The following is a 12,538-nucleotide window of genomic DNA, read 5'->3' on the forward strand; positions in this document are numbered from 1 at the left end:
TGTGTTATGACAAAGGAAGTTTCCACTGCACAAGTGGTTTTTCAAGTATGAATTGGCACATTGGATTGTGGACTCTGTTGTGCATTCTCCCAGGTGGTCCTCAGATGGGTTCTTTCCTTTGCTATTCCCATGCTGTGTGTAATTTTCTGGGTAGACTCAAAGAGGAGTGGCATGGGGAGCTCAGCTGCATTCTGCTGTATGTCCAGAAGGTGGCGGCAAAGACCATAGTTGAGTGTAGTGATTCTGTGGAATGAGGAGAACTCTAGGAATTGTGGCCCGTGGACAGCAGGGTTGAAATTGACGTAGAGTGCCCTAGACATCTGTTCTTTCCTGTGGGGTGGGGGGATCCCCCATTTGGCTTTGCAAGTGGAAGGGGTTTCTCTCTTTGCCTGGGATGACTCTACTGGGAGCTTGTGAATCCCTGTGCTCAGCTGCATTCTGCTGGGTGTCCACAAGAGGGCAGCACCAGGGCGGGACTAAGGCTCCATGGGGCAAGTGCCCTGAGGCACTGGGCTAGGAGAGTGGCGACAGTGTTTCTGGGTGTGCCCCAAGAGCATGGCCAGCCTAGCGCAGGCAGGCAGTGTCCTAAGGATGGGCCCAGACAGGAGCTGTGGGGGTCGTGTTTGCAGAAACAGGGCCTTCAGAGGATGGCAGAAAGTCCCCGGGGGCGGGCCTCAGAGCCCGTGCCCAATGAGCCTGAGGGGAGGGCCCAGTGGGTATTCATAGAGACAGCTGGCCAATCAGAGAGGAGGAACGTCACCCTCAGGGGCGTGAAGCAAGAGCTGGCCAATGAGAACAGAGGAGGAGTTGCGTGGGTGGGCCTCAGAGAGCAGCCCACCAATGAGAGCCTGGGTGCTGGCTCTGGGTGGGCGTACCCCTGGAGGTCAGCCAATCAGGGTCCAGCGGAAGTGCCTGGGGGGCGGGCCCACGGGAGGCTGTCCAATGAGCGCCTGGGGCGGGCCTCGTGGGCGGAGCCCAGGAGGCTGGCCAATCATGGGGCAAGGGCGGTGACCTTCCTGGGCGTGCCTTAGGAACTGGCCTATCAGGGGGCGCCCCTCAGACAGCAGCCCGCCAATGGGAGCCAAGAGAAGGCTGGCTGGGGGCGTGTCCCTGGGACACCAGGCCAATCAGAGTCGAGCGGAAGTGGCTGGTGGGCGGGCCTTCCGGAGGCTGCCCAATCAGCGTGCTGCAGGGCCGTGTGGGCGGTGCTCAAGGCCGCTGGCCAATCACTGACTAGGGGCCCGGACCCTCCTGGGCGTGTCCAAGCACACTGGCCAATGAGATTGCTGGTGGGGTTCTGGGCGTGGCCTAGGCCTCTGGCCTATCAGAGCCTGGCTGGCGCCCTGTGGGCGGGCCTTCTGAAGGAATCCCGCCAATGGGAGCTCAGAGCTGGCCTTAAAAGGCTGGGCGTGCTTCCAGGAAATGCGAAGCAGGGTTCAGCCCAGGGCCCTGCCTTGCAGAAGCTGTCCAGTGCGCATGTGTATAACTCCGTTTGTGCCTGTGCCTCTGTGGATTTGTGTGTGTGTGTGTGTGTGTGTTTGTGTGTGTGTGTGTGTCTGAGGGAGGGAGAGAGAGAGAGAACAACAGAATCACTGTGGCACAGGTGATTTTGTGCAAAACACTTGGCACATTCTGATTTACAGCTCAATATTGACACCAGGGCAGCTCTCCTTGACCCTTGGTCACTTTTCTTCTTTTCAGATGTAAAGACACTGAAGAGGGAGAGGTTTTTGCCCTGAGGCTTGCACTGGGAACTAGCAGCTGCCCTGTTTGTGTTGCCAGACTAGGAAACCTGTGGTGCCTGTCCATGTGGAGAGTCTCCTGGATGAGTTCCTTCTCGAGCCTTTTTCGCTCGGTCCCGTTGGAGCTGCATATAGCTATTGATTTGGAGATTTTATTCCTTTGGACAATTCTTTTCCTGATGCAAAGTTTCTCTCCAGGTTTTAGCAATCAATTGTGTGAATGTCACATCGAATCCATTGTAGAAAATGACTACATCAGTGTCTCTCTCTCTCTTTCTCTCTCTCTCTCTCTCTCTCTATATATATATATATATATATATGTATGTAACATGTAGAGGTCTGAAAATATTTTTTAGCTAGAGACCTGCACAGCTCTGGATTAGGGTAGCAATGTGGATACACCTGGCCCTTCTGAGCCACAGTCATGAGAGAGATCTCACAGAGCCATATCGTATATCACTCTACAAATCTCTCTCAGCACAAACTACCACTGCCAAATCATCTACTTCCCTCTTGCTCTTTTTGTCCACCGAGTCTTATCCCAAAACTGTAAATCAAAGAAGAAATAGACATAGTGCAGTTCCCTGCACACAGGACAGGCTGAGGCTGGACCAGGGAGATGCAATACGCCAGCCTGCATCTTGGCTGGAGCATCACTATGACTACTTCGAATTTGGAGAGGCGAGGGCAGTTTTGGAGAGTGGGCTGCCGGCTAAGGGTTGCTTCTCAGAGTGGCTAAGACCTAGATGTGCTAAGTGTTACCTTTCCTCACAAACATAAAATAGCAATGCCACTTGTAAGAAGTATGCATGGGCATGGAGGGTTTGTCTTCAGTGCTCTGGCACTGATCAACACAGGGCCAGAATTTCAGTCCTTGTCTGTCTCTGTCATTCTGTCTCTCTGACTGTCTCTACGTGCCTTCTTCACTGGGCCCTTACTGGAAGTCAGTGCATGCATCGTGAACTCAGCCTTCCTGGTGTTGAAATTTTCCTTTCTTTGCCCTTTGGATTATTTAGTCTCCTGCACATGGTGTAGTACAGAGGGGAACTGCGGAGACAGCGTTGCTGCTGCAGGTTCCAGGCATATGTCCATCTCCAGCTGCAGCTGTCCAGGCCCTCTGTGCTTGACTGCCATTCTCCAGGGCCCTGAGGCTGACACTCAGCCTCAATGCAGCCCTCCTCACCTTCCTGCACAGCATCCTTGTCCTTATTCCATGAGAGCCCCGGTCAAGGGAAGTGAAACTCGATCCCCCTGGCACACACACTGTGCTTTCCCTCTATTAAGCCAAATGGAAAGGATCTGTGGTACTGATGGCCACACCAGTGTCCAGATTTCCCATGCAAAACGGAAGCTTCCAGTGTTCAGAAAGAGGGTGTTTTGATGGCTGTGAAATGTCTTTTCCAAGTGCCTCATGGTGTTTCAAATCCCTTTGAAACCTGAAGTTCTTTCTTGTATCTAGGGAATATTTTCACCACTGGCCAGAAGGTCCGCCCAACTAGGAGCACAGCTATCCAGGGGTCAGGAGGTCTTCCAGCCTGCTAGCTCCTGGAGGGATTCCTGAGTATGTCCTCAGGGCCCAAGTGTAAAAGGTGTTTCCAATTGCCTTGATTAGCAGCAGCCAGGCCCTCAGGTGAGGGGCGGGGCTGTGATCTTGACTGGAAGCCCCTAATTTGGCCAATGGAGGCATCCATCTTTTTTTGTCTGTCCATAGCAAGGGCCCGGGGAGTTTGTGCTTCCTGCAAGCAGAGCGACATTGTATGGGACACTCATGCAAGCCTACTTCTAGGAATCTCTCTGAGTGTGATGTGTGGACACCAGGACACCGTGATCAGGGATGTGAGGCCACAGGAGCAATTGCCTTAGCCGGATCCAAAGGGTAGGTGTAAGGGGCCGGGTTCATCCACTATTGTTTGGTTCAACACACTTCCCATCTATGTGGAAACACAGCCCTTTCTGGGTACTTTCTGGGATTGTAATCTGCTGCCCTGAGCAGTGGACTGAGAGCCTGGAGGCTGAGTAGGCAGCCAAACGTGACTGGACAGGCTCAAGCCCCTGAATTCTGAGGGGTGCCCCAGCTTCCCCCATTGGCAGTGTTTGGATCATAGTGAGGCATGGCATTGATTCGGAACTCAGGAGAGTGAGACATGAGAGTCCCTTTGCATATGCATTCTTGCTTAGCCACAATCTGGGCTAGCTGGCTTGCCCTGACCAGATAGGTTCTCTGTACATAAGTTGCAGGAGAGGCTGGCTCCCTTGCCACCCATGCTCTGAGACTACTACAGGTGATCTCTGAGCACACACAGACACACACAAACAGACAGACACACACACACACACACACACACACACACACACATTACTGTCAGGTTGGTAGTAGAGCCTATGGTGAAGGCTGGGGCTGTCTGGGGTCTGTGGGCATGAGAGCTGCTGCCTTACAATCTCTGCAAGCCAGGTTTGAACCTGTCATCAATGAACACAGTGTAGGAGGTTTTTGAATTCTGGTCTCTTTCCAACTCATCTATTTCTCTTCTCGCCTTCTCTATCTCTAACTCTCACATGCTCTCACACACTCTGTCTTCACTCATTAATATTTTACTTAGATTCTTATTTTACTGACAGGCCCAGATAGACAAAGAGAGTTACCAGAGCACTGCTGAGCTCTGGCTTGTTGTGTTGGCGATTTCACCTAGGCTACTGGAGCCTCAGTTTGTAAGTCTTTCTGACACAAGCCATATTCTGTCTCCTCATTTCCATGCCAGTATCACTCAGAGTTTATAATAAAGATATACATACATGGATAGATATACATATAGATTTATATATCTGTCATTTTTAGAATGTTCGACCTATGTATTTGACCTTCTTTCAGAATTACCACATTTATAACAGCCTAGTTTTTCTGAAATAATTGGCCATATAGTTGGAGCAGGATTCAATACAATTATAAATAATAGAACCTTCCAGTAGCATTTCTAATCGTGTTTCTATTAGCATCCTTATTGTAATTATCATGGCCCAGATCTTCCCTCCTTTTTCTAGCTAGTGTAAGCTTCAATACGTATGTGTTTGTTTTCTTTCTCCGGAAATCTTAATGTCCCTGGACCCTGAAGTGTTAGGGAATTTTTGAAGCAGCCCTCTGTTTCTCAGCAGATGGTTTCTATGTTTCTGCTGTCATCAGGTCTTCTTGTGGTTTTTGTCTTTATTTATTTTTATTGTTTCAAGTCCTCCTAGATCATCCCCATTTATTTGCATATTTATTGATTTAGTCAGGTATCACATGTGGCATCATTTCTTCTGCTTGAGAGATTTTCTCTTATAACTGAAGGGAACTTTGGATGCACAATACATTTCCTGGGGCAAATACTACACACATATGGTGAAGGCTTGGGTTGTCTGGGGTCTGTGGGCATTAGAGCTGCTGCGTGACAATCTCTACAACCCAGGTTTGAACCTGTCATGAATGAACACAGCCTAGGGGTTTTTTGACTTCTGGTCTATTTCCAACTCTTCTATTTCTCTTCTCGCCATCTCTGTCTCTGACTCTCACAGGCTCTCTCTCACTCTGTCTGAACTCAGGAATATTTTACTTATATCCTTATTTTATTGACAGGCCCAGATATACAAAGAGAGTGGCCAGAGCACTGCTGAGCTCTGGCTGGTTTTGTTTGTGATTTCACCTAGGCTACTGGAGCCTCTGATTGGTAAGTCTCTCTGACTTAAGCCATATTCTGTCTCCTCATATCCATGGCAGTATCTCTCAGACTTTATAATAAAGATATACATCCATATACATATATAAATATACATATATATCTCTGTCATTTTTAGAATTGTCAACCTATGTAATTGATCTTAATCAGAATTCACACATTTACAACAGGTTCCTTTTTCCCTACTAATTGGCCACATAGTTGGAGCAGGATTCAATACAATTATAAATAATAGAACCTTCCAGTAGCATTTCTAATAGCATTTCTATCAGCATCCTTATTTTAATTATCATAGTACAGAACTTGCCTCCTTTCTCTAGTGTAAGCTTCAATAAATATGAGTTTCTTTTCATTCTCCCAAAATCTTAATTTCCCTGGACTCTGAAGGGTCTCGGAACTTTTGAAGCAGCCCTTGATTCACAGCAGATGGTTTCTATGTTTCTGCTGTCATCAGGTCTTCTTGTGCTTTTTGTTTTTATTTTTCATTTGTTTCAAATCCTCCTAGATAACCCCCATTTACTTGCATATTTATTTATTTATTTATTTATTTGGTTCTATATTACATGAGGGGTCCATTCTTCTGCTTGATAGATTTTTCTCTTATAATTGAAGGGAAGTTTACACTCACAATACATATCCTGTCGTAAATACTACACACATATGGTGAAGGCTGGGGTTGTCTGGGGTCTGTGGACAGGAGACTGATGCCTTACAATCTCGACAACCCAGGTTTGAACCTGTCATGTATGAACACAGAGTGGGAGCTTTTGGACTTCTGGTCTCTTTCCAACTCTTCTATTTCTCTTCTTGCCTTCTCTGTCTCTGACTCTCACAGGCTCTCACTCACTCTGTCTGCACTCATTAATATTTTACTTTTATATTATTTGACTGACAGGCCCAGATATACAGAGCGAGTCACCAGGGTCCAGCTGAGCACTGGATTGTTTTGTTGGCGATTTCACCTAGGTTTCTGGAGCCTCAGCTTTGTAAGTCTCTCTGGCACAAGCCATACTCTGTCTCCTCATAGCCATGCCAGTATCCCTCATAGTTGATAATAAAGATACACATACATATATGTACATATACATACATATATATATATATCAGACATTTTTAGAATTGTTGACCTTTTTATTTGATCTGAATGCAGAATTACCGCATTTATAATAGCCTCCTTATTCATAAATAATTGGTCACATAGTTGGAGCAGGATTCACTACAATTATAAATTATAAACTTTCCAGGAGCATTTCCAATAGCCTTTCTATCAGTATCCTTATTGTAATTATCATAGCACAGAACTTGCCTCCATTTTCTAGTGTAAGCTTCAAATCGTATGCATTTCTTTTCATTCTCGGAATTCGTAATTTGCCTGGACCCTGTGTGTCAGGGAATTTTTGAAGCAGCCCTCTATTTCTCAGCAGACGTTTTCTATATTTCTGCTGTCATCAGGTCTTCCTGTGGTGTTTGTTTTTATTTTTTTATTTTTTTCAAATCCTCTTAGATCATTCCCATTTATTTGCATATTTATTTATTTATTTATTTCGTCCGATATCACATGAGGGGTCATTTCTTCTGCCTGATAGATTTTCTCTTATAATTGAAGGGAACTTTTGACACACAATACATTTCCTTTTGCAGATACTATACACTACTACAACTGCTACTGCACTGTTTTTGACAGTGACATCCAATGCACAATGGATTAGTATTGCATGGCTCTAGAGAATGTTCACTATTTAACCTACAATGTTTTTAACCTCACAAATATTTATTCTGTTCTTTCTTGGGGGATGAATGGTTTACAGTCAACAGTTCCATGTAATAGTGGGCACGGGGTGGGGGGTAATTTTTCCCACTACCCCTGTATTTCTGTACATCCTTTGTAACTTTCTTATTGAGGAGAAGCAAACAGTCATAAATTGAGAGAGCAGGGCCCAAGCAGGAAGAGAGACAGAGAGACATCTGCAGCTCTGATTTGTCACTAGCCCAGCTTTTCCCTAGCTGGGTAAGTGTGACCAGGGGCTCAAAACAGGGTCCTGGGATTCCACATAGTTCCCTGGCAGCTCCACCAGCTGTCCCTCCAACCCATGCTCCCTTCGTTGTCCATGTAACTATCGATCTGCTCTAGGCATTTCTCACCTTCATATGCCAGAAACTTAACACTTCTCCCTTCCACCCATGAAACTTTGACCTTTTGCTAGGGTGCAAAACAGCAACTCCAATCCAAGTTATTTTCGGGACAAGTGTGTACGTCTCTGTGGGAAGGTGTGTGTGTGTGTGTGTGTGTGTGTGTGTGTGTAAGTGTGCATAAGTGTGTTTCAGTTAAGATTACCGCTGTTGTTTCTTTATTCCTGACACAGGGACTTAGGAACTGGGTTGTGTTATGACAAAGGAAGTTTCCACTGCACAAGTGGTTTTTCAAGTATGAATTGGCACATTGGATTGTGGACTCTGTTGTGCATTCTCCCAGGTGGTCCTCAGATGGGTTCTTTCCTTTGCTATTCCCATGCTGTGTGTAATTTTCTGGGTAGACTCAAAGAGGAGTGGCATGGGGAGCTCAGCTGCATTCTGCTGTATGTCCAGAAGGTGGCGGCAAAGACCATAGTTGAGTGTAGTGATTCTGTGGAATGAGGAGAACTCTAGGAATTGTGGCCCGTGGACAGCAGGGTTGAAATTGACGTAGAGTGCCCTAGACATCTGTTCTTTCCTGTGGGGTGGGGGGATCCCCCATTTGGCTTTGCAAGTGGAAGGGGTTTCTCTCTTTGCCTGGGATGACTCTACTGGGAGCTTGTGAATCCCTGTGCTCAGCTGCATTCTGCTGGGTGTCCACAAGAGGGCAGCACCAGGGCGGGACTAAGGCTCCATGGGGCAAGTGCCCTGAGGCACTGGGCTAGGAGAGTGGCGACAGTGTTTCTGGGTGTGCCCCAAGAGCATGGCCAGCCTAGCGCAGGCAGGCAGTGTCCTAAGGATGGGCCCAGACAGGAGCTGTGGGGGTCGTGTTTGCAGAAACAGGGCCTTCAGAGGATGGCAGAAAGTCCCCGGGGGCGGGCCTCAGAGCCCGTGCCCAATGAGCCTGAGGGGAGGGCCCAGTGGGTATTCATAGAGACAGCTGGCCAATCAGAGAGGAGGAACGTCACCCTCAGGGGCGTGAAGCAAGAGCTGGCCAATGAGAACAGAGGAGGAGTTGCGTGGGTGGGCCTCAGAGAGCAGCCCACCAATGAGAGCCTGGGTGCTGGCTCTGGGTGGGCGTACCCCTGGAGGTCAGCCAATCAGGGTCCAGCGGAAGTGCCTGGGGGGCGGGCCCACGGGAGGCTGTCCAATGAGCGCCTGGGGCGGGCCTCGTGGGCGGAGCCCAGGAGGCTGGCCAATCATGGGGCAAGGGCGGTGACCTTCCTGGGCGTGCCTTAGGAACTGGCCTATCAGGGGGCGCCCCTCAGACAGCAGCCCGCCAATGGCAGCCAAGAGAAGGCTGGCTGGGGGCGTGTCCCTGGGACACCAGGCCAATCAGAGTCGAGCGGAAGTGGCTGGTGGGCGGGCCTTCCGGAGGCTGCCCAATCAGCGTGCTGCAGGGCCGTGTGGGCGGTGCTCAAGGCCGCTGGCCAATCACTGACTAGGGGCCCGGACCCTCCTGGGCGTGTCCAAGCACACTGGCCAATGAGATTGCTGGTGGGGTTCTGGGCGTGGCCTAGGCCTCTGGCCTATCAGAGCCTGGCTGGCGCCCTGTGGGCGGGCCTTCTGAAGGAATCCCGCCAATGGGAGCTCAGAGCTGGCCTTAAAAGGCTGGGCGTGCTTCCAGGAAATGCGAAGCAGGGTTCAGCCCAGGGCCCTGCCTTGCAGAAGCTGTCCAGTGCGCATGTGTATAACTCCGTTTGTGCCTGTGCCTCTGTGGATTTGTGTGTGTGTGTGTGTGTTTGTGTGTGTGTGTGTGTCTGACGGAGGGAGAGAGAGAGAGAACAACAGAATCACTGTGGCACAGGTGATTTTGTGCAAAACACTTGGCACATTCTGATTTACAGCTCAATATTGACACCAGGGCAGCTCTCCTTGACCCTTGGTCACTTTTCTTCTTTTCAGATGTAAAGACACTGAAGAGGGAGAGGTTTTTGCCCTGAGGCTTGCACTGGGAACTAGCAGCTGCCCTGTTTGTGTTGCCAGACTAGGAAACCTGTGGTGCCTGTCCATGTGGAGAGTCTCCTGGATGAGTTCCTTCTCGAGCCTTTTTCGCTCAGTCCCATTGGAGCTGCATATAGCTATTGATTTGGAGATTTTATTCCTTTGGACAATTCTTTTCCTGATGCAAAGTTTCTCTCCAGGTTTTAGCAATCAATTGTGTGAATGTCACATCGAATCCATTGTAGAAAATGACTACATCAGTGTCTCTCTCTCTCTTTCTCTCTCTCTCTCTCTCTCTATATATATATATATATATATATATATATATGTATGTAACATGTAGAGGTCTGAAAATATTTTTTAGCTAGAGACCTGCACAGCTCTGGATTAGGGTAGCAATGTGGATACACCTGGCCCTTCTGAGCCACAGTCATGAGAGACATCTCACAGAGCCATATCGTATATCACTCTACAAATCTCTCTCAGCACAAACTACCACTGCCAAATCATCTACTTCCCTCTTGCTCTTTTTGTCCACCGAGTCTTATCCCAAAACTGTAAATCAAAGAAGAAATAGACATAGTGCAGTTCCCTGCACACAGGACAGGCTGAGGCTGGACCAGGGAGATGCAATACGCCAGCCTGCATCTTGGCTGGAGCATCACTATGACTACTTCGAATTTGGAGAGGCGAGGGCAGTTTTGGAGAGTGGGCTGCCGGCCAAGGGTTGCTTCTCAGAGTGGCTAAGACCTAGATGTGCTAAGTGTTACCTTTCCTCACAAACATAAAATAGCAATGCCACTTGTAAGAAGTATGCATGGGCATGGAGGGTTTGTCTTCAGTGCTCTGGCACTGATCAACACAGGGCCAGAATTTCAGTCCTTGTCTGTCTCTGTCATTCTGTCTCTCTGACTGTCTCTACGTGCCTTCTTCACTGGGCCCTTACTGGAAGTCAGTGCATGCATCGTGAACTCAGCCTTCCTGGTGTTGAAATTTTCCTTTCTTTGCCCTTTGGATTATTTAGTCTCCTGCACATGGTGTAGTACAGAGGGGAACTGCGGAGACAGCGTTGCTGCTGCAGGTTCCAGGCATATGTCCATCTCCAGCTGCAGCTGTCCAGGCCCTCTGTGCTTGACTGCCATTCTCCAGGGCCCTGAGGCTGACACTCAGCCTCAATGCAGCCCTCCTCACCTTCCTGCACAGCATCCTTGTCCTTATTCCATGAGAGCCCCGGTCAAGGGAAGTGAAACTCGATCCCCCTGGCACACACACTGTGCTTTCCCTCTATTAAGCCAAATGGAAAGGATCTGTGGTACTGATGGCCACACCAGTGTCCAGATTTCCCATGCAAAACGGAAGCTTCCAGTGTTCAGAAAGAGGGTGTTTTGATGGCTGTGAAATGTCTTTTCCAAGTGCCTCATGGTGTTTCAAATCCCTTTGAAACCTGAAGTTCTTTCTTGTATCTAGGGAATATTTTCACCACTGGCCAGAAGGTCCGCCCAACTAGGAGCACAGCTATCCAGGGGTCAGGAGGTCTTCCAGCCTGCTAGCTCCTGGAGGGATTCCTGAGTATGTCCTCAGGGCCCAAGTGTAAAAGGTGTTTCCAATTGCCTTGATTAGCAGCAGCCAGGCCCTCAGGTGAGGGGCGGGGCTGTGATCTTGACTGGAAGCCCCTAATTTGGCCAATGGAGGCATCCATCTTTTTTTGTCTGTCCATAGCAAGGGCCCGGGGAGTTTGTGCTTCCTGCAAGCAGAGCGACATTGTATGGGACACTCATGCAAGCCTACTTCTAGGAATCTCTCTGAGTGTGATGTGTGGACACCAGGACACCGTGATCAGGGATGTGAGGCCACAGGAGCAATTGCCTTAGCCGGATCCAAAGGGTAGGTGTAAGGGGCCGGGTTCATCCACTATTGTTTGGTTCAACACACTTCCCATCTATGTGGAAACACAGCCCTTTCTGGGTACTTTCTGGGATTGTAATCTGCTGCCCTGAGCAGTGGACTGAGAGCCTGGAGGCTGAGTAGGCAGCCAAACGTGACTGGACAGGCTCAAGCCCCTGAATTCTGAGGGGTGCCCCAGCTTCCCCCATTGGCAGTGTTTGGATCATAGTGAGGCATGGCATTGATTCGGAACTCAGGAGAGTGAGACATGAGAGTCCCTTTGCATATGCATTCTTGCTTAGCCACAATCTGGGCTAGCTGGCTTGCCCTGACCAGATAGGTTCTCTGTACATAAGTTGCAGGAGAGGCTGGCTCCCTTGCCACCCATGCTCTGAGACTACTACAGGTGATCTCTGAGCACACACAGACACACACAAACAGACAGACACACACACACACACACACACACACACACACACACACACATTACTGTCAGGTTGGTAGTAGAGCCTATGGTGAAGGCTGGGGCTGTCTGGGGTCTGTGGGCATGAGAGCTGCTGCCTTACAATCTCTACAAGCCAGGTTTGAACCTGTCATCAATGAACACAGTGTAGGAGGTTTTTGAATTCTGGTCTCTTTCCAACTCATCTATTTCTCTTCTCGCCTTCTCTATCTCTAACTCTCACATGCTCTCACACACTCTGTCTTCACTCATTAATATTTTACTTAGATTCTTATTTTACTGACAGGCCCAGATAGACAAAGAGAGTTACCAGAGCACTGCTGAGCTCTGGCTTGTTGTGTTGGCGATTTCACCTAGGCTACTGGAGCCTCAGTTTGTAAGTCTTTCTGACACAAGCCATATTCTGTCTCCTCATTTCCATGCCAGTATCACTCAGAGTTTATAATAAAGATATACATACATGTATATATATACATATAGATTTATATATCTGTCATTTTTAGAATGTTCGACCTATGTATTTGACCTTCTTTCAGAATTACCACATTTATAACAGCCTAGTTTTTCTGAAATAATTGGCCATATAGTTGGAGCAGGATTCAATACAATTATAAATAATAGAA

The sequence above is a fragment of the Erinaceus europaeus genome, chromosome 15 (genome assembly GCF_950295315.1).
Source record: "Erinaceus europaeus chromosome 15, mEriEur2.1, whole genome shotgun sequence".
Taxonomy (NCBI): domain Eukaryota; kingdom Metazoa; phylum Chordata; class Mammalia; order Eulipotyphla; family Erinaceidae; genus Erinaceus; species Erinaceus europaeus.